The sequence below is a fragment of the Rhinolophus ferrumequinum genome, chromosome 19 (genome assembly GCF_004115265.2).
Source record: "Rhinolophus ferrumequinum isolate MPI-CBG mRhiFer1 chromosome 19, mRhiFer1_v1.p, whole genome shotgun sequence".
Classification (NCBI taxonomy): Eukaryota; Metazoa; Chordata; class Mammalia; order Chiroptera; family Rhinolophidae; genus Rhinolophus; species Rhinolophus ferrumequinum.
The window spans coordinates 7,118,814-7,140,105 of NC_046302.1; the positions used below are offsets into that span (position 1 = coordinate 7,118,814).

A 21,292-nucleotide genomic window follows, 5' to 3' on the forward strand; every position below is an offset into this window, starting at 1 on the left:
AGTGGGAGTTAGCATCTGCTTAATACCTGTGACCAGCACCTTTGAGTGGGGTTGTGACATTTGAACTGGTTGAGATGGTGTGGTTCGGGGATAGGTGGAGATGACTGAAGTTTCCTTTAGTAGGAATAGGAAGATAATTACAAACCCTTCAGTGGACTTTGGGTGTATCTGTCTTGCCCAGATAAGCTGTTTCCTATGGGGAAGCCACATGTGTCGGTGCTTCTCTGCTATGCTAAGCAAGTATGCCCACTTCAAGTAATGAAATAGTTTTTAATCCCTGTCTGTTTTCTTACCTTTTCATCTCCTGTACTTCTTTAATTTTCTTTAGAGTTTACATTTGTTTATTTCGTTTGTTTTTCAGTTTGAAAGGTAAAAAGACATAACTTGAAGCTATGATAGAATAATACAATAGCAGGATAGTAACTCTCTTATAAAACAGTGAATTTCAAATTTTCTTAAAGCTGCCTTCGGGGCCTCAGGCTTCAAGAAAGGATTATATTAGTGAGACTAGTTAATTGTTTAAAAATAAAGGACATAGTTTGTGAAGTAAAGTATCCTTTTGCCTATCCCTTCTTCCTAAATTCTGTTTAGTGGTTAGAAATCTGCTAGAGACCTGTGATTTTAGTATTTTCAAAACACTCCTCTACAATTATTGGGCAATTTGGACACCAGTTGTCTGCCACAATCTTGTCCACAACCCCAAGAGCTGTGAGAATTTATTTTTCTAGAAAAATACAGTAATTCATCAGTGCCAAGCATAGACAGGAAAATAACTGTCTGTAAATGTGCAAATCAGAAATAACTAATTTTACATTTTGACTTAAACTAATGATGGGATATAATTGTATCCCAAGTGCCAATTCAGTTTAAGCCAAGAAAACATGTTATTGCAGGAAATCATTTGAAAACTGTTGAATCATCAAGAACGGAGACTTAGAGCTCTGCTGGTGATTCTGAGATGTTACTGGAGCCGATTAGAGAAAGACTGAGGTCAAGTATTACAAACTATGGAATTGCATAAAATATAATTAAAAGTCACGTCTATTAAAAAGTGATCTTTTCTGTGTTGTCTTTTCTTACTGAGGGAAGAATTTTGTTTGTTTTGTTTTAAACCAGTCTCCAAATCCCAAACTTTGAAAACTAGGAAATTAAAGTTGAAGTTTCTAATTTGTTTCATAGAAAGCACTTTTTCAAAAGAGATTAAATATAATTACCACGTGCTAACCAATTGTGCCACTGGATTTTATGAATTTGACCTCAAAGGCAAGTGAAGTAAAATAAATGAATAGGACTATATCAAACTGAAAAACTTCTGTACAGCAAAACAAACTGTCAACAAAACAGAGGCAACCATCTGAATGAGAAAATATATTTGCAAACAACACCTCTGATAAGGGTCTAATGTCCAAAATATATAAAGAATTCATACAACTCAACAACAAGAAAAAAACACAATCGAATTAAAAAATGGACAGAGGACCTGAACAGACACTTCTCCCAAGAAGACATACAAACGGCCAATGGATATATGAAAAATGCTCAACTTCCCTAGCTATTAAGAGAAATGAAAATCAAAACCACAATGAGATACCACCGCATACCTGTTAGAATGGTTAACAAAAAAGACAAGGAATAACAAGTGTTGGAGATGTTGTCGGGGAAAAGGAACCCTCACACACTGCTGGTGGGAATGTAAACTGGTATAGCCCCTATGGAAAACAATGTGGATTTTCCTCAAAAAAATAATAATAGAATTACCATATGACCCAGCAATCCCTCTTCTGGGTACCCCAAAATTCTGAAAACATTTATTTGTAACGATATACTTGTATGTACCCCTATGTTCATTACAACATTATTCATGGTGGCTAAGACATGGAAACAACCAAAGTGTCCTTTGATAGATGTGAAGATATAAAATATGTGGTAAATATATACCATGGAATACTGCTCACCCATAAGGATAGGTAAAATACTGCCATTTGCAACAACATGGATGAATCTTGAGATGATCATGCTAAGCAAAATAAGCCAGACAGAAAAAAATGAGAACCATATAATTTCACTCATATGTGGGATATAAAACTGAAAGCAACAAATGCACAAAACAGACAAACAAAAACTCATAAACAGAGATAACAGTTTAGTGGTTATCAGAGGGTAAGGGGGGATTGGGGATGGTAGAAGAGGGTAAAGGGGGTCAAATATATGGTGATGGAAGGAGAACTGACTCTGGGTGGTAAACAATGCAATATATAGATGATGTATTATAGAATTGTACACTTGAAACTACACAATTTTACTAACTAATGTCACCCCAATTAATTTAATAAAATAATCAACAACAACAACAACAACACAAAAGAGAGTACTATATTGGGTTAGCTGAAGAACAGATAAAATCATCCCCAAAGGGAGTTCATATATCCATTACATAAGCACGTTTTATTCACGTCAGGCACAGTGTTCGGTCCCAGAGATAACAGTGCTGAAATGCCTCCTCTCTCCATGGCATTCCTTTCTAGGAACAAGGAAATAATTAAGTAAATAATTAATTTCATTAAAGTGTTAATTAGTGATATGAAGAAAACAAACAGGATGGTGAGATAGAAAGTGTATTAGTCACTTTTTGCGTATAACAATCATAATATCTCAGTGATACACAAAAATCAGCATTCCCTGCTCACTCATGTGTCTAGGGGCAGAGAAGTGTGGACATTCTGCCCAGCATGAGGCATGGCAAGGGTACTGACATGAGACTTACTACAAGGGAGCTGCAAATGGGACCATTTAAGGCCATGAGAGAAACTAGAAAAATGTTTTATGTGGTGTGATATTAGAAGGCATTTCTGATGAAGAAACATATAAACTGAAACTTAAGGGGAAAAAAGACAGCCAGTCATGCTGAGAATCAGTGGATGAGTTTATCACACAGGAAATGCAAAAGGTCTCAGGTAGTAAAAAAGCTTACTGTTCCAATGATATGGAGGGAAGCCCGGTGGATGATGGCGGACAATATGAGATCAAGTTGAACAGGAGACCTTGAGGGTCTGTAGGCCTTGGTAAGGAATTTTAATTTCATTCTTACTGCTATGGGAAGCCTTAAAGGATTTTAAGTAGAGAGTTATATGAAAAGATTTATGTCTTTAGAAGATCCCTATGAAAAATGCCTGGTAAGGGAGCAGAAGGTAACAAGGAGAATCCTTGGAAAGTTATTGCCTTCCATGGACGAGGACAAAGGTGGCAGAGGCTTGGGCTCACTCTCAGTGGAGATGTCAGTGGAATGGTGGAAAAGATGGATTAATGTTCGTTTTGGAGATAAATCACCAGGTTTTGCTGACGGATTGAATGTGGACTATGATGGAGGCAGAGAAATCAAGGATTTCTCCTGAGTTTTTATATTGATCAACTGGATATATTGTAGTGACATTTACTGAAATTAAATAATTAGGTTAGGATATGTTTGGGACAGTTAAGAGATTTACTTCAGACATATTATGTCTAAGATTCCTGTTATGGTTTGAATTGTGTTCATCAAAAAGATATATTGCAGTCCTAGCCCCCAGTATCTCAGAATGTGACCTTATTTGGAAACTGGGTCATTGCATGTTAAGCTAAGATCAAACTGGGGTCGGGTGGGCCCTAATTCAATAAGACTGGTGTCCTTATGAGAAGAGACAGGGAGACACACACACACACACACACACACACACACACGGAGGACACCATGTGATGGCTAAGGCAGAAATTGCAGTGATAACTGCAAGATAAGGAGCACTAATGATTGATGGCCCACAATAGAAGCTGGAAGAGGCAAGGAACAATTTTACCTTTGAACCTTCCGAGAGAGCAAGGTCCTGCTGACAACTTGTTGTGGACTTCTAGCCTCCAGGAATGGGAGGTACTACCTTTCTGTTGTTTTAAGCCACCCAGTTTGTAGTGCTTTGTTATGGCAGCCACAAGAAACAAATACAATATGTAACCAGGTGTTTTGATACAAGAGTCTGTTTGAGCTCAGAAAAGAGGTCTGAATCTGAGGATGAAAAGAATACATCAGTGCAAAGACTCTAAGGGAGAATGTTCCAGGCAGAGTGAAGAGCAGGAAATGACTAAAGTCTTGGTGCTTGAAAAGATGAATATCTCCTAACTACAACCTTAAGAAGAAAAAACGAATAAATATATAAAACCTGCTTGCATGCAGACAGAAACTGGAAGGGAATGTGCCTTCAATGAAAATACATTCTATCCCTTGATGCCATGTTTATAATTAAGAGATCTCTTCAATACTGTGTGTCTGTTCTTACACAGTTTTGCTTTTGCCTTTTCTAGGACTTGATTCATAAGCATGGCTTTTTCGTCCTTCTCACTTGTTTTAATATATATATATATATTATATATATATATATATATATATATATATATTATATATATATATATATATATATATATATATAATATATATATACTGTTTCCTGTTTTGGATGAATTCACTACATGTCTCTGGGTCTCTGGCTCTCCTCTCTGTGAAGCGCTTTGGCCCTGAAAATTCTTGCAGAGGCTCCCCAGCATTCATTTTCTCTCCTGGTCCTCGAATTGTCTGGGCTTTCGTTGGTTTGTTTGTTTAATGCCCTCATTCAACTTTGTGTATCTGGATCTCAACCTTTATACTCTCTACAGCCTCCATTTTTCCTTTATTCTGTGCTGTTTCTTTGCTCTTCCTTCCTTCCATACCTTCACAATTCCTGTCCGTCCTCTTGTTATGATCATATCCATTGCCATTCTTTCTAGCCCATTTCAGCCCCTTTTCCTCTGTTTCTTGCCTGTGGGCTTACAGCTCCCTAAAGAGTCACCCAAGACCCATTTCCTTCTTCCTGTCCATGGTCCTGAGTACATTTTCTACACCGAGGCATGCACATAGGTTAATAAAAAGTATTTGTTGTCCTTGTTGGTTTTGGTAGACAAGAATGATGGGAAAAGAGGAAAAAAGTAAACTGAAATAGGTAAGGATGAAAAGGAAGAGCAAGGCAAGAGGGAAAAGAAAGGGTGTCACCAGAACTGCCCCAGACATTACATAGCTTCTATTCACTGATGAAGAGTCGAGTTTCAATTACTGAAGTTGTGAATGAAGCGAAAGAAGCATCACGCACTAGTTAGAAAGGTTTCCATTTTCAAAATAATATTTGAAATATAAATATTATTTAAAATACCTGTGATCAGTTCTGGTTTAAACTGCCCATCTTAATGGGTGTGGGTGTGTGTGCACATGCGTGCCTGGGTTTTAATTTTCCATAAGAAATTCGAGTCTGCCATACAGGGCAATAAAAATAAGCATAAATGAAATGTACATACCAGAACTATAAGAGTTTTTTCCTGTTCTGTAGCATAACGTACATAGGAATTATGACCCCTTCCCTTCAGGGTCAAACAATCAAGTGAATAAGGGGGGAAACTTGGAGATCTTTATTGCCAGAGAATATTCTTTTTTGATTTCATGAAATCAAGGAGGTTTGCTGATGCCTGGGCTCTGAGGTATGAGAGAAAGGCCCAGGTTTCTGTCATTTGGATTTACAACAGCACCTAGAGCAGGTGATGGTGCTCCACACTGCTAATGCCGGCAGACACTGGTTTCATTAAGGACTAAGGAACTGGTCTCTGGATTCATGACCCAGTAAATCATCATTTACCTTTTTTGTTTCTTGGGGTTTCTTAGCCCACCCACTTGCAACATTCTTACAGTCACCTTAGCTCTCTTTCATCACTTTCATAGAATTTGGAGAATTTTGGAACTTTGTGTTTTTGAGTGACCTCTATTTTAGGAGGAACAACACATTTGAGAATTGAAACCATTGGGCACCGATTTAGTTGTTATAAACCTCTTCAACAGGTTTCACTGAAGTGTTGGACTTCCCATATCACTACTTGAAAAGGATCACTTCATTTCTGATGGCACATATCAGACCATGTGGACTGTAATGAATGAGAATATTGCATCCCATTGTTCACTAGGAAGTGGGTAGCTTGGAAAATTGGCAGGGGCAGTAGCTAGTCCATCTGCTCTCTTTACAACCTCTCAAATTGCTTAAAAATGTATTTTTCGGGTATGTGGATGATCTTGAATTAGTCATTAAAGTTTAATATAATGGTAAAATCAAAATCAAATGTTGATGAATCCTTATTGCTGCTGTAACAAATTACCACAAATTTAGTGTCTGAAAGCAACACAATGTATCATCTTATGGTTATGGAGGTCAGAAGTATGAAATGGGCCAAAATTAAGAGCTGTAGTCCTTACAGAAGACTTGGGAGAAGATCCATTTTCTTGTTATTTCCAGCTTCTAGAGTTTTCTTGGTGATTCCGTGGTTCATGGCCCCTCCCATGTTCAAAGCCAGCAGTGACTGGTTGAATCTTCCTCATGATACCGTCTCTTGCCTGCCTCCCTTTTCCCCTTGGAAGGACCCCACTGTTGACCCTAGCTGGATTATTCAAGATCATCTCCCCATCTTAAAATCCTTCATCACATCAGCAAAGTCCTTTTTGCTATGTAAGGAAATATAATCTCAGATTCTGGGGATTAGGGCATGGACATCTTTGGAGACCATTATTCTGCCAAATAACTATTCAGATGATTAATGAAGAAATAAATATTTAATCAGAAAATTTTATAATATATACATAACCTAATGTTTAAAAGAATGCATTGATAACCAGTGCCAATGTAAGGTAAAACCAAATACTACGTTGGTTTACAGACCAGTGGATATAAAAGGATGGCTGCCTATTTTCTGGTTTAAGGATGTTTTCATTTGCACATTGTTACATAATGAGGAATGTAAATCAACCTAAATCACCACCTGAGCTGGTGGCCTAGAGTGTACAATAGAAATCTATGTTTAAATTGCATGCATGAGTATTTACATCTAATTATTAAATAGAAATTAAGCTTCATTAAAAGTTGTTAGAATCTAAAGTAGTATAATAGGCTTTTTGCAGTGTCTGTAGAGATTTGATATGAGGTGAAGAAGGACTGATCTGCTGGAACTGCCTTTTGTGCTGGGAATGTAGACAATCTCTGCACTATTAGTTACGGGGGTATTGTGCTTGAGGAAAAAAAATACACGCTCATTAACCGCTGTGCATAGATGCTTTAGCAGACATTTAGAAGTCATAATGGAGTACTTAAGGAAGTTAAAGAGGATGCTGAAAATGATTCTCTCAAGTTATAAGAAACAACCATTCAGGTTTATATACCCTTGAAAATATTGTACCTTGAAGAATAGGGCCAACTTGCTAACTCCTCCTTTAAGACTTCTTTCCTTCTGGAAAGGGATAAGAACAATGGAAACCATTGGTAACCTGTCTGTTTTCAATTATATAGATGTTTATATTTAAGTTTTTTTTGGTGACTTCAGATATATCACGGATTGTGCATTTATTTTCCCTTGGGAATGCAAGTCATAGAGCAGCTAACTGCTTTTTTGTAGCTGTTTCTCCCAAGGTAATGGAATGGACTATCCAGGCTTTGAATCTTTCTTGTGAGGGTATAGCAGGTGAATGACAGAAAATAAATGTGATAGAAAGGAAAGATGAATGCTCACTGCATAGGCTTATATTCTATTTAAAATAGAATTATAATTCTGTTATATGAGTATTAAAGTAAAATTATCTAGCATATTTAAAATATAAATATTGTCCTAATACATGCATTAATAAAGTCTTTATTAGACATGGAAAGGAAAGATTTAAATGTATCTAAGTTTCCTACAAAAGGAAAGCGGTTAGCATGCATTCATGCTCTGATTTATATAAGAGAAAAACGTCAAACGCTGGTATAGTAGGTTCCAATTGTCAGGAGAGATTAGTTTGATTCTGATATTTATTTTATAACCGTAACCCCATTACCTTGTTCAATGGGTAGTATCAAATTAAGACCCCCCCTTTTTTAAAAGTATAGTTATAGGAGACAAAGACCAAGTGTAAACAAATCCTTGTCAAATAGATGAACGAATAAAGAAATACAAAGATGTCATTTTAAAATTAAAATGTCAAAGAAAAACAAAAACGTGTCTAAAAGTTCCTAAGTCCTATATTCTTGCACTCTATTAAAAGCTCCTTGCTGTTATGACTCATGGACTGGAGGTGACAAGCTGTAGTTAGGGCCATGCCTTCCCTGTTGTTTCATACTACATAGCATGGTGTCTTGCCTATTGTGAGTGCACAATGAATTGATGTCGAACGAACACATAAGTTCACTGTTTAAAAACTAACCTAACATTTCAGCTATTTGTTGATTGAATAGGACGATTTTCATAATATACTCATTCTTTAAAAAAAATACGTTGACTGGGCTTCCTCTTGGGAACAAGTACTAGTTTGGACTAAGTATTTAAATATGTAGAACATAGACATGAGCCCCACCCTTATGGCAGTTACCACGAAGGCAAGATAATGGCCAATATACTTAGATTCTTGTACTATTTAATGACCTGCAGATGTCCATTTAGTTTTCCCCTCCATTTTCTCAGAGCCCCTCCCTCCATTCTAGTTGGTGAGTTTTTTTCAGAGAAAGCGGTGCTAGAGATAAATGTGGGTTAGTAAGTAAAGACCCTTTGAACCAGAGACTTGATTCATGTACACTTTGAGGGACTATGCATTTTCTTGCTACGTTTCTATTCCCAGATGTACTATGGATGTATGTGAAGTGTGTGGAGTGAGAGTCTGGCTTCCAGAAGATTGTGTGATTAGCTGTCTGTCATTCCTGAGTTTTGTAGAGCACAATATCCTTCTCAGAGCATTTTACAAGCATGAAATCACGATCTTGCAAGGACTCTGGACAGCATACAGGCAGCATTTTGAAAGGGTTTATTAAACAACTTTGGAAGACCAAATGTAAAGTAAAGCTCTCTTTGAGGACCTTTATTTCCCTTCGGTATATGTGTTATTGGAACACAGGTGCTATCCATAGCATTAGCACAATGCTAGCACCTAGTGGGTATGTGTACACATTTATAGAATAAAAGCTACGGGGCAGTTTGAAACGAGTTTTTGGTTAGGGGTGAATGGATTACAAAAATCTTGAAGGTTTAGAAGTTCCTTCATAATCTTTTCATGCAATGCCCACATATATTCATTTGTTATGGTTGCCTAACAAAGTACCAAAGAGTATGTAGCTTAAACAACAGAAATTTATTTCTCACGGTTCTGGAGGCTGGAAGTCTGAGATCAAGGTGTTGGCAGGGTTGGTTCCTTCTGAGGCCCCTCTCCTTGGCTTATAGACACCTGCCTTCTTCCTGTGTCTTCCCATGGTCTTCCCACTGTGTGTGCCTGTCTCCTACTTTCTGTGCACCTGTCATATCGAATTTGGGCCCACCCCTATGACCTCATTTTAACTTATAGGAAGCATTACCTCTTTATGAACCCTATCTCCAAATACAGTCACAGTCTGAAGTACTGCGAATTAGGACCTCAACATAAGAATCTGAAGGGGAAACAATTCAGCCCATAACACATTCATTTTTATAGTGCCTTACTTATATGATGAGTATGTACGAATACAAAAGAAGTTTAAAAATCTTTAAAAATTAAGACCTGTACAGCACTTCCACAGTCTGCCTTGACTTGTCTACTTGCTGAACCAGGCCTAAATTTCCCTCATCCAGAACCTTCTACCGTGGAATTACCTAGGGAGTTTTGACAACAAACCCATAATATAACCCAGCACAGAGCAATGTAAGACCCCCAAGTAGGTTTCATGCACAGCAACCCCTGTGACTCCCTGCACCCTTCAGTGACTCCCCAGTTACCCCAGCATTATTTAATAAAAACTCTTGGCATATATTGTTCAGTTAAATAACAACTAACTACACCCAAAGAACACCCTACCACAATTTCTACTTTGAGGCAATCTTCGATTTTATGTAGCAAGAGAGTAAATCACAGAGATTCTAAAGGACTTAAACAAAATCACATAAGTAGTCTGAAGCAAATTTAATGCTCAACACAGTTGAAAGGAAAATATAAGAAGGTAATAAAAACAATTACTATTATATGAAAAAGTTTCTATACATGTTTTCCTATTGAGTCAATCAGCTGAGAGATTTATTATTATCGATAGCATGAGGTTTCCAAAAAAATGTATAATCTTTAATTAACTTTATGAAGAGCAGGACACACTTCAAGCCTTAAGTCTTCAGAACACATTGTCATCCCCTCTACCCTTAAATCAACTAACTGTGCCTTCACCCCTTTTGAAACATGAGTACTTCTAGTATAAGGACTGTATATTGTTTACTTCAGTCACCATAACAACCATTATAATATTGGCATATAGTATGCAGCCAGCAAATGTAAGAATGGATGAGGGAATGATTAAGAGATAGGCAGTGGATGGAACTTGGGACCATACAATTGATTTGGAATACAGATGATCAGAGCTAGAGGTCTATCGATTACCAAAAGTGAAAAGCTGGGATATATGGCAGAAGCAAGTGAACCCAATAAAGAGTGGGGCTCAGTGGATTGCCAAAGACAAATGGTCATAGGCAAGCCATTGAGGAACTGGGAAAGTCATCACTGGGCCGTAGAATGTGGCAGGTGGCCAGGAAGGGAGGCAGTCATCAGAATTAACTAGCCACTGATACTATGAACTAACTAAGATGAAGGCATATGGGATTTGCCTTGATGTGTCTTGGTTGGGCAGAACCTGGTGTTGTGGTGTGGCTGGCTTGTTTCCAATGCAGACACAGCGTCTTGGGTGATGACCACAAAGTCACTGCTGTGGCTGGAACACATATGCAGGCACAGAAAAGTAGTCTGGTCAGTTTCTAGATGATCTGGCAAAAAGATTCCTTTATAAGGGGACATTTCTAAATTCAGAGATTTTGATGTCCACGAAGTGATTGATGGGAAAACTGTGGGTAAAAATGTCCCAGGTTTATGTATTCCTCTGTATATACATGTGTCGACCCTTTCTCAAATACACATTGCACCTGCCAAGTGAGGAGGAAGGTATGCCCTCTGAAGGCAGTTGGGAGCCAGTGGGATTTTGCCTGACTTACGCAGGTGGGAACTTTTTATATTTACTCACGGATTTACCATTTCTGTACTCTTCATTCCTTCCTATGTTGCCTAGTAGTGTGATTTTCCTTTTATGAAGAACTTTTAGCAGTCCTTGTAGTACTGGTTTGTTGGTTGCAAATCCTCTTAGTTTTTGTTTGTCCAAATGTGTCTTTATGTTTGCCTTCATTTTTGAAGGATGGCTTCACTAGATATAGAATTTTTGGTTGAAAAACTTTCCTCTTTGCTTCAGCATGATGAATACGTCATTCCAGTATTTTCTGGATTCCATAGTTTTTGAGGAATTTAGTCATAAATCTTGTCAGTGTTTATATTTATTTAATTTTTTTTCTCTTTATCTTCGACTTTCAGAAGTTTGACTGTCATGTGTCCCAGAGTGATTTCTCTTTGAGTTTCTAATGCTTGGGGTTCATTGAGATTCTTAAATCCCAATGAAGTGGTGAGAATTGACTGGAAAGGGCATGAAGAACATTCTGGGTGTATAAATATTCTAGATCTTGTCATGGTGATTTCACAGACGCAAATATTTACCAAATCTCATTGGATTTTACACTAAATATTTATGCATTTCACTTTATTCAGTCTGGACAAGTGACTTAAAGCTTTTATGTTAAAAGAAGTTGTCGTGCAGGGCAGCCTGCGGGGTCTCTGGTGCCTCTCCCCACATAAGAATGCAGGATATGGTGAGGCCAAAAAGGAACACTCACGGAGCCATAAGTAGGGGAGTCATATCTCTATACTCTCGCTGGCGGCTGGGTTGGAGAAACAGGAAACAAGAGCCACACAATTCTCAACCCTCACTGCGCCGATTGCAGGCTCAGCCACCATCTTCTTGCTAGCCCCCATTTTCTGCTAGTGTAGCCACAGCAGTTATATTAGTGGCCAATGGCTCACTGGTTACAGCTGACGGCCAACTAGCCTCAGCTGATGGCCATTTGATCACAGTCGATGGCCATTTACGACCTGAGCCAGCACCTTTCTATGTGAGGCCGAGAGCCTGGAAACTGCTTTTTGGGGCTCTGTCCCCGCAGAAGTATAACCAATGAGAGCTAGATGTATTCATTTGCCTTAATAAATGAGTATATTATGAATAAGTCTTAGAATTCAATTTACTGTTTTGTTTCTGAGGACATTTTTTAAATCTCTGTACTTATTTTTATCTTCTTAATGGTATAAATCCTGGTTAAAGTGAAAAAAAAAGATAATGTTTGTCATGAAGGGTGTCACGCGGGGTCTCAGCTCCTGCTCCCCACATAAGAACGCAGGACATAGTGAGGCCAAACAGGAACACCCACGGAGCCATCGGTAGGGGAGTCATACTACTATATTCTCACTGGCGGCATCCGCCTGTCTGCAATCCGCTCTTGCTAGCTCAGCCACCATCTTCTTGCTAGCCCCATTTGCTGCTAGCGTAGCCACGGCAGTTATATTAGTGGCCAATGGCTCACTGGTTACAGCTTACGGCCAACTAGCCTCAGCTGATGGCCATCCAATCACAATTGATGGCCATTTACTACCTGAACCAGCACCTTTCTATGTGAGGCCGAGAGCCTGGAAACTGCACTCCTGGCTCTGTCCCCACAATGTTATAAAAGACAAAGATAATTTAAGATCACTTTTAGACTATCAGAGAAAATTCTTCATATTAAGGTGTCATGCGGGAGACCCTGCTCACAGTGCCATGTGTCGTGCGGGGTGGCCTGGGGTGTCTCAGCTCCCGCTCCCCACATAAGAACACAGGATATGGTGAGGCCAAAAAGGAACACCTACGGAGCCATAAGTAGGGGAGTCATATCTCTATATTCTCGCTGGCGGCTGGGTTGGAGACACAGGAACCAGGAGCAACATAATTCTCAACCCTCATTGTGCCGCTTGCAGACTCAGCCACCATCTTCTTGCTAGCCCCTATTTTTCTGTTAGCGTACCCATGGCAGTTATATTAGTGCCCAATGGCTCACTGGTTACACCTGACAGCCAACTAGCCACAGCTGATGGCCATTTGATCACAGTCGACGGCCATTTACTACCTGAGCCAGCACCTTTCTATGTGAGGCCGAGAGCCTGGAAACTGCTTTTTGGGGCTCTGTCCCCACACTCCACCCCTACAGGCTCTCGCCTCACGATCTATGCAACAAGCGTTTTCCGCGAGGGGCCTTGTGCGAGGAGCCTGGAGGTGAATGCTATTTCCTGGACACAGCTAAGCTCTCTGGTCACAGCCAGGGTTTCTCAGGGCATTACCAGTACTTCTGGGCACAGCCAGACTTCCTGGGCTCAGCCAGGGCTCTCAGGGCACTGCCACTCTCTCTGGGCACAGCCAGACTTCCTGGGCTCAACCAGGGCTCTCAGGGCACTGCCAGTCTCTCTGGACACAGCCAGACTTCCTGGACACAGCCAGGGCTCTCAGGGCACTGCCACTCTCTCTGGGTACAGCCAGACTTCCTGGACACAGCCAGGGCTCTCAGGGCACTGCCACTCTCTCTGGGCCTCTCAGGGTACCGTGCTGGAACAACAGCGGCTCACAGTCAAGGTGCTTACATATTCTCGATGGTGGCCGGTCAAGACACAAAAGCAAATATCCGCCAGTTCCACTACATGGTGGTATGTTCCCAAACAGTCAAGTGGTCCATTAAATTAGGGATGGAAGGCAATTCCCCATAGTCCATAGTCATTCGCCAGGGCTGTCCTGGAGGTGAGGGAAGACCTTGACCTCACCCTCAGCTCCCAAGGAGGACTCAGCAAGAGTTTCCTCCTGGGACTACAAGTCCTGCATCCGGGCTGCCTCAGCAAGCACTTCCCAGCTCACAGGGCCGCAAGGACCTTCGCTTTCTCTGGCCTCTGCTGGTTGGGGAACCGTCCACATCTTCCCACCCCTCCACGGGGGTCCATCTCTCAGGCAGTTGCTCCTCCTGGTCTTCCTGAGACTGAGTGTTCATACGCACAAACTGCTCCACCGCCCTTCGGGGAGCTTTGGCTGGTACCATACCCTGCTCCCTGCACCATTTGTTGTGCGGGGGATCCTGCCGACTACGCCATGTGTCGTGCGGGGCGGCCTGCGGGGTCTCTGGTCCTACTCCCCACATAAGAACACAGGATATGGTGAGGCCAAAAAGGAACACCCACAGAGCCCTAAGTAGGGAAGTCATATCTCTATATTCTCGCTGGCGGCTGGGTTGGAGAAACAGGAAACAGGAGCCACACAATTCTCAACCCTCACTGCGCCGCTTGCAGACTCAGCCACCATCTTCTTGCTAGCCCCCATTTTTCTGCTAGCGTAGCCACAGCAGTTATATTAGTGGCCTATGGCTCACTGGTTACAGCTGACGGCCAACTAGCCACAGCTGCTGGCCATTTGATCACAGTCGACGGCCATTTTCTACCTGAGCCAGCACCTTTCTATGTGAGGCCGAGAGCCTGGAAACTGCTTTTTGGGGCTCTGTCCCCACATAAGGATATACTCAAGAGTCAAACAGCAGACAAAACTGAAAGGGACTCATCTTAAGATTTGTGTGTGTGTGTGTGTGTGAGAGAGAGAGAGAGAGAGAGAGAGAGAGAGAGAGAGAGAGAGAGAGAGAGAATGGCAAAGAGAGAAAGGAAGGAAAAGTTCGTAAATGACTTTGGAGGTGATGGGAAGGTAGCGTCTGTGAACGGGCTGCTCCAGTCAGGGAGCTGAGGTAGGTGTGTGAATGCAAGGCCAATAGGCTAACACCAGTCAATGTTTTATATCAATGCATTTAGCTTTGAGGAGACAAGCTCTGCATATTTCCTTTCCTGCCACACACTAATGTCCTGCTTCTTTCAGTCTTACCCTAGTAAAGATGAAAGATTTTGCATTGTGCCCCCCACATGACTGTGTGAATATCTGTAAATTAACATGGCTTACTAGGTTCACTGTTACATTTCACTCAATTAAGCCATATTTATTGTGTGCTAACTATCTGCTAAGCACTTTTCTGTGCATCGGAAATACAGTGATGACCAAGCAGGTCAAAGGGGACCCTTGCACTTGTGAAGCTTACTAGAGAGAGAGGCAAAAATAAATAAATAAATAAATAAATAAATAAATAAATAAATAGATAAATAAATAAATAGTAGTTGCAAATAGTGAAGTATGCAGAGAGCAGGGTAATGTGATAAGGAGCACCTGAGGAATGGTGTCCGTTTTAGCTTGGATGACCAGGGAAGATCTAAATATCTGATCTGAGACCTGAGCAAAAGGAAGGAGATAGGCAGATATAATCTAAAAAAAGAAATTTCATTGTCTTCTTGCCAGCTTCATATATAAACAAACAAACAAAAAATACTATTGTAGCAATGATGAAAATTTCATTAAAAGGCTGGTTGTTGAAAATGTGCTGGGCTCTTTCTAGACAGAGAAGTTGAGGATAGCAGATGCCAGAGACCCCCTTTGCAGATGAGTCACTCCTCTGTTGCTTGTGAGCACAAATAACAAACAGAAGGCAGTGCTGGCTGACAGCTGCCCCGCCTGGCGCCCACGGCCTGAGAAGGAAGCTCAGGGTTAGAGAGAATAAACACAGTAGGTCACAGGCAGTTAGTCATAGTAACCTGGTATGTGTTCCCTGTGGGAAAAAGCAAGAAGATAACAGCACACAAAGTCTCTCTTGATAAGCCAGCCAGGACAGAAAGACTGCCCTGGCCAAGTAAGCTGGACATCTCACGGCAGCGAAAAAACAGATGTGAAAAACCTTGATGAAGGTGGTGAGCTGCTGGAAGCACTGTTGACAGGTACTAACCCACACCTGCCTTTGATGAACACCACTCTCAGGTGTGTGGTGATACTCCAGCACCCCGAGGTCCTGCATCTTCATCAATGTAATACCGAAGGGAGTAACTCCTTTAAGCGGCTGTTCATGCCTGGCACTCAATAAATGGAGAACTAGACTTCTTGAAAACAGAAGTGAGAGAAAAAAAAAGAAAAAAGACAAAGGCAAAGAAAAGTTACAGGGTTATAAGACAATGAAGTGTTGCGGGGTGGACATTTTTCAGAGTCAAATTCATTGTTTTCCTAAAGGAACTGCAGGAATACTGTGCAGGAGACATCTAAAGCTAATTGCTGGAAGACTGCTCCACAGGGAATAAGCCTACCCTGGAGGGGAATGGACTCAATAACCTAATTGTTTTCTCCCATTCATTACCATTTGTAGATCCCTTGGTGCAGAATTTGGCAAACTGGCCTAGTAAAATAACAAGAAGTATGAGGACTTCTTGTTGGTTTGATGTGAAATGTTCCTGCCAACATATATTGAGATCAGTACACAAGGACCACCTTTTCTCATTTATGTGATTTTTATTTATTATTATGTCCTTTCAGTAACAATGGGGTCTCTTATATGTGAAGTGCTGTGCTAGGCACTTGGGTGTGTCTAGAGAGGTGTGATATTTGGCTCTTACCTTCAAGAAGCTTATAGTCTGGTCAATGTTAGTAAATGCACGAGTCATTTATCTGGAGAAATATGTTGGAAAGTTTCTCCTCTGACAAAACTGCATTGTGTTCAATGCAGAAAGAATTCAGGGAAACAAATTTTTAGAAGGATGCTTTTTCCTTTCTTGAACGATGAATTATTAAGATAACTGAAGTTCTCAGAAATGAGACCCATTAACCTCAAAGTTTCTTGAAAAAAATTTTCCTTTCTGATTCTGACACCTTGATCGGGAGAGTGGATTTTTCTTGCATATTATTTATTTTGTATTTTCTCCCTTTCATATCCTCTCTCACTCAATTCCCTAAGGCAACTAAGCTGAAAGTAAATGTATGGACATCAAACCATACTTCTCTTATTTTGAATCATCTAAAAAATGACTAAGGCTTTTTTATTCCCAAGTAGTTATTCCCTGATACAGATGAGTTTCTGTGAGTAGCTTTGAGGATAAATGTGGGGTGGCTCGGTGGGTGGAGTACTCAGTCTGAGAAATTTGTGAAATTCCAGAACCAGAGGTGGAGTGGGGCAGGGTCTCCAGTCAGGACATTTCAAAGCCAGATCTGGTAAACACCTAAGTTAGTTCTTCTCTCTTTTTGTTTCCCTCTGAAGTTTTCAGGATATCCACTCACAGGGAACCAGGGAGCAGTATAGCTGTCCCCGACTCCCGGTGCTCAGAGGTATCACTGCTAACAACTCTTTCCCATGTGCCATATGCAGATCCCTGGGAACTCACAGGAACATGGGGCAAGACATTTCTGCAGGAAGATGTCTTCAGTCAGGGCGTTTCTGCAGGGGACAGGCTCACACTCACACCCTCCCTGTTCTCAGGCTTCAGCAGAAAAACATGGATACCATCAGCTGTTTAGGGTCAGAGTTGCAGAAATCATAACATAGTTTTTTTTTGTGTGTTTTTTTTTTAAAAAAAGGAAAAGCAACACAAAATAGTGACTCTTTTCCCTTAGTCCTATAGTTTGTTTGCTGAACTGGCAAGAAGCCCTAATTCGGAGGTTTCCCTTTTACATGAAAACTTTTCTCAGTGTTCTAGTAAATACTATACACATTCTTAAACCCCACTGAATCATTCAGCTTCCAACTGCTGTCCTGTCCTCCACAAAGAAAATCTGGAAGGACAAGGACAAAGCTCATCACTGGGGTGGCTCTGCAGAGGGCTGAGCAACTTTCTTTCTCCTGTGTTTGAATCTCTACTTAAACCTACCTTTGACTCCATGCAAAGGCAGTAGCCATTCAAGAGGAAGCCTCAGTGCTCACTGCGCTTGGAAATGTCCTCTGTTTGAGTAGGGCTGGCTAATCTATTGATCCTACTAAAGAAAATTCTTTGTGTCTGTATTGGATGGTTCTATTGGTCTGTTTTCTGCTAACCCCACCCATGGAGGGCCATGAGAATGTGCAAGGAAAGCCGTTTTATTTGGGGCCTTGAAACTGAATTATACAGTTTGGCCTCCTTTCCATAGTTTGGCTTTTCAGACTTGAGAAGGAAGTCTTACGTATACTTATACACGGTTCTCTGTGTATTAATATATTTTTCTACTTGAATACTTTTCTCTCTAATAAAATATCACAACCAAACAACTACCAAATAATATTAGGAATTAGGCATATCTTTACTACTCAAGTTCTGATTTCTGGCCTAATTTCCTTTTGGAAATGGTGAAATTAGAGAAAGTGAATGTGTGGGGGTGGAGGTGGGGTCTACTCCAGGGAACAGAGCCATGTGAATGCAGAGTGAGGGCCAATATATATGACCTGGTGTGAAGGAGTCAACACTAAGCTTTGTTTATTCTCCATAAATGGGGGATGACTCTCAGACATCATGGAATCGGTGGAATGCCTGCCAGCAAATTTCTTGAATATCAAAGCACAGTCCTTTTTGTTTTTTATACTTTTGAACATTTTGCTTTTAAGTGTGCTTTCTTCAGCGAGGGCATGGGTCAGCAAACGGCAGCCCACACACCACATCTGCCTCTACCCACCACTGTTTTTGTATGGCCTGTGAGCTAATTTAAATGGTTAAAAAATCAAAATTACTTCATGGCATATGAAAAATACCTGAAATTCAAATTTCAGTGTCTATTAATAAGGTTTTACTAGAACACAGCCATTACTAATTTGTTCACGTATCGTCTGTGACTGCTTTTGCACTATAATGGCAGAACTGTGTCCTTGCTTAAAATGTTTACTATCTGGCCCTTGGAAATAGAGGACGTAGAATTTCCAATTCTGCTGAAAGCTTTGGCTTCTAACCCATACATGCTCATGTACAAGTCTACTTTTACAAACATTGTTTCTAATCAACTTAAGTAAAAATGTTACTTCCAATTTCTTTCTAATTTTTACTATCTTTATGATGCACCTAGCATTTTCTCTGCTTCTCAGTAGCATGTATTATCTCAAGGATACAATATATCCTTGTTCTATGCCAGAGACTACGTAGTCTTTAACAACATGCCTCTCATGTAGTTGTGAAATAATTGTTCGTTTCATGAGTAAATTAACAAATAAATGAATATAAGACCACACATCAAATGTCTTCTACAAATATATTTATGCCACTCCACTGGAATGTCAAATTCTCTCAATCTACCGTCTGTGTCTCCCAACTGCAGCTCCCAACTTCTTTGTTAGTATGTGCTGAGTTCTGGGTAAACTCCTCAGTACTGTCATCCAGTTCACTAAATTTACCTTTGTCTCTATCCAATCTAGGGTTTAGTTGATCTATTGATCTATTTTACTAATTAAGTGACTGTATTTTAAATTTCTAAAACAGATAGTTGCTCTGTTTAGTGTCATCTGTTTTATTTCATTTCTGTCTATTTTAAAAAAATAATTTCTTGTTCACCTTTCAGGATTTAATGTATCATTTTGAGAATCCCAGGCAACTTAGTTTTAATTCATTTTCAGTATGTTTCATAATTTCAATTGTACGTTTGGTGAATCCATGTCCCAATAGTATTTTCTAGCTTTATGTTTCCTTATGTGTTGCTGAATTATTGTTTGTTTGCTCATATCGAACCAAAAATGTTTCTATCTCAGTCTCCTCTCCTGCTCTCATTCCAGTGTTCTCTTTGGACAACCCCCCCGCCCCATGATTTTGTCTCTGTCTAATGCTTTTGCAGTTGTTCCCACCTGGACCCACTGGACCCCAGTGGAGAATTAAGTCATATCCTAATGGTTCAGAGACCTGTCCTTCGATGATGTTGGGGATTTGGGTTTGCTCAGTATGGCATATCTCCATTCTCCCTCTTCCCTAAGCATACAGCTCCTTGTAAACCATAGATCATAAAATTGCTCAGGAGCAGATTCTTTTCCAGCATTTTTGTAAAATCCGTGAAGCTTGGGTTTGTAACCTAAACCCTTGTTGTAATCAGTGTTCCTAATGATGGATCCTTATTTTCCCTGAGCATGCAATTAAATGTTCACCAGGAAGCCAACTTTGATTTTCATTGCCTGCTTCAAGTCCAGCCTGTGGACAGATTTGCATTTCTCTTGGATTTCTGACCCTTAGAGATATTTATCTTATGCTGGCGCCTGGTATATCTTTCTGGTGATCTCCTTCATATTTTATCTATTATCTCTATGTGTTTAGAGCAAATAAGGTACCTCAAAATAAGAACTACATCATCGCCTGAAATTCCCAGGTCCTCGGTGTTTTTTGGATTTGGAAGGTCCTGCTGCTTGTGCCCTCAGGCCAGTTTATTGCCCCATAGATATTTGGTCATAAGGTACCCGCTAAGCTTGAGACCCTATGTTAGAGGCAGCCCCTACCTTCAAGATGCTTATGCTCTATCTGATCACAATAAATGTCTAGAACAAGAGAACCTAGTGGCTCAGTGGGGTGCTACCCAATCTTCCTCTATGAATATGGCACTTATTCCCCCAGGTTCCTGGAGTGTTGACTCATGACTGCTCACAGAAAAAAAAAAAAAAAAGGTCTTTTACTGTAGGAAGCTGCCTTGCCCAAGTATCACCCATCTCTGGGGACAGTTCACCTCTAGTTTCTGGTTAATGATGGAGGTGGCTGGAGTACAAAGGCTCAGAACCCTTGCCTCAATTCTAGACATCTCTGAAGGGCTATTCTGGCTCCAAAGCTCCCCAAGACGGACCCAGCTGAGGGCTCCCCTACAAGTATATCCAAGTTCAGCTTCTCCCTTGGCTCAGGCCTGCCTCCATCACTCCCCTATCAGTGCTATGGCAGAGAGCTCTCTCTAATAATTTCCTGCACACCAGTCTCAATGCAGAGTCTGTTTCCTGGTAACCCAACTGCGGACAGCAACTAACATTATAAAATATATATTCCCAAGTGTCAGATAGAGACAGTATGTAATATAAGAGTTATAAAGAGGTCTCTTTGCGTTCAAGTGGTAAGGAGAGATGTAGAAGAAATGAGAGCTGGTCACGAATCACCAGTTTTGAAGGAGGGATGGAGTGGATACTTGTAAGGCTGGCAGCTTCATGTCCTCTTTCCCTGGCCCTCAGCTGTCATTCCCCTATATACCCAGAGCACTGTTTTTCTCGCTGGCATGATTTTTCTTTCTGATTATAGTGTTCGCTTCACTGTGGGGAACCTTTTAGAAGAGATTACAACACTTTAAAAGTTATTAAATAATAACACATAAAGACAGGGTAATAAATGATAGATCCAAATGGGAAGGGAAAAAAACCTGTTTTGGCTCCAATGATATGCCAGTAAAAATATTAGAAATAGAACATTGAGCTTTTGCAAGGGAGGATTAAGAGGTGGCGTGCAGTGGGGAATTCCAAG

General features: G+C 40.5%; 1 protein-coding gene across 1 annotated transcript in view; it reads left to right on the forward strand.

Annotated features, from left to right (window-relative positions):
* PIEZO2 (piezo type mechanosensitive ion channel component 2) overlaps positions 1–21,292 on the forward strand; it is a 430,456-nt gene that overhangs the window by 127,705 nt on the left and 281,459 nt on the right. The gene's annotated exons all lie outside the window — the stretch shown is intronic.